Source organism: Palaemon carinicauda, chromosome 29, assembly GCF_036898095.1.
Source record: "Palaemon carinicauda isolate YSFRI2023 chromosome 29, ASM3689809v2, whole genome shotgun sequence".
NCBI lineage: Eukaryota > Metazoa > Arthropoda > Malacostraca > Decapoda > Palaemonidae > Palaemon > Palaemon carinicauda.
This window is the reverse complement of record NC_090753.1, coordinates 69,215,133-69,217,381: the sequence shown is the minus strand read 5'-3', so window position 1 is coordinate 69,217,381 and position 2,249 is coordinate 69,215,133.

Here is a 2,249-nt window from a genome sequence, read left to right as displayed (position 1 = left end):
ATTTGGCTATTACTCTATAAAATACAGTGAAGAGTCCTTGACTGAATTGGCTATTTCTCTGTATAAAATGCAGTGTAAGAGCCCTTGACTGAATTGGCTATTTCTCTGTATAAAATGCAGTGTAAGAGCCCTTGACTGAATTGGCTATTTCTCTGTATAAAATACACAGAAGAGACCTTGACTGAATTGGCTATTCCTCTGTATAAAATACAAAGAAGAGCCTTGACTGAATTGGCTATTTCTCTGTATAAAATACACAGAAGAGACCTTGACTGAATTGGCTATTCCTCTGTATAAAATACACAGAAGAGACCTTGACTGAATTGGCTATTTCTCTGTATAAAATGCAGTGTAAGAGTCCTTAAAATGAATTGCCTATTTCTCTGTATAAAATGCAGTGTAAGAGTCCCTTGACTGAATTGGCTATTTCTCTGTATAAAATGCAGTGTAAGAGCCCTTGACTGAATTGGCTATTTCTCTGTATAAAATACACAGAAGAGACATTGACTGAATTGGCTATTCCTCTGTATAAAATACAAAGAAGAGCCCTTGACTGAATTGGCTATTTCTCTGTATAAAATACACAGAAGAGACCTTGACTGAATTGGCTATTCCTCTGTATAAAATACACAGAAGAGACCTTGACTGAAATTGGCTATTTCTCTGTATAAAATGCAGTGTAAGAGTCCTTAATGAATTGCCTATTTCTCTGTATAAAATGCAGTGTAAGAGTCCTTGACTGATTTGGCTATTTCTCTGTATAAAATACACAGAAGAGCCCTTGACTGAATTGGCTATTTCTCGTATAAAATACACAGAAGAGCCCTTGACTGAATTGGGCTATTTCTCTGTATAAAATACACAGAAGAGACCTTGACTGAATTGGCTATTCTCTGTATAAAATGCAGTGTAAGAGTCCTTTGACTGAATTGGCTATTTCTCTGTATAAAAATACACAGAAGAGCCCTTGACTGAATTGGCTATTTCTCTGTATTAAATACACAGAAGAGCCCTTGACTGAATTGGCTATTTCTCTGTATAAAATACACAGAAGAGCCCTTGACCGAATTGGCTATTTCTCTGTATAAAATGCAGTGTAGAGTCCTTGGACTGATTTGGCTATTTCTCTGTATAAATACACAGAAGAGTCCTTGACTGAATTGGCTATTTCTCTGTATAAAATACACAGAAGAGCCCTTGACTGAATTGGCTATTTCTCTGTATAAAATACACAGAAGAGACCTTGACTGAGTTGGCTATTCCTCTGTATAAAATACACAGAAGAGACCTTGACTGAATTGGCTATTTCTCTGTATAAAATACACAGAAGAGCCCTTGACTGGAATTGGCTATTTCTCTGTATAAAATACCACAGAAGAGACCCTTAACTGAATTGGCTATTCCTCTGTATAAAAATACAAAGAAGAGCCCTTGACTGAATTGGCTATTTCTCTGTATAAAATACACAGAAGAGCCCTTGACTGAATTGGCTATTTCTCTGTATAAAATACACAGAAGAGCCCTTGACTGAATTGGCTATTTCTCTGTATAAATTACAGTAAAGAGGCCTTGAATGAATTGGCTATTTCTCTGTATGAAATATCGTGAAAAGTCTTTGATTGAATTGACTATTTCTCTGTATAAAATACAGTGAAGAGTCCTCGAGTGAATTTGCTATTTCTTTGTAAAAAATAAAATACAGAGAAGAGTCCTTGACTGAATTGCTATTTTTCTGTATAAAATATAGAGAAGAGTACTTGACTGAATTGAATAATTCTCTGTATATAAAGAGCAGTGAAGAGTCCTTGACTGAATTGGCTATTTCTCTGTAAAAAATACAATGAAGTGTCTTTGAATGAAATGGCTATTTCTCTGTATAAAAAAATACAGAGAAGAGTCCTTGACTGAATAGGCTATTTCTCTGTATAAAATATAGAGAAAAGTTCTTGAATGAATTGGCTATTTCTCTGTATAAAATACAGAGAAGGTGCCTTGACTGAATTGGATATTTCTCTGTATAAAATACGAAGAAGTCCAGTCCATGACTGAAATGGCTATTTACCTGTATAAAGTGTAGTAAAGAGTCCTTGACTGAATAGGTTATTTTCTCCGTAAAAAAAATATAGATAAGAGTTCTTGACTGAACTGGCTATTTCTCTAAAAAAAAAATACAGAGAAGGGTCCTTTACTGAATTGGTTATCTCTGTATGAAATGCAGTGAAGATTCCTTGACTGAATTGGCTATTTCT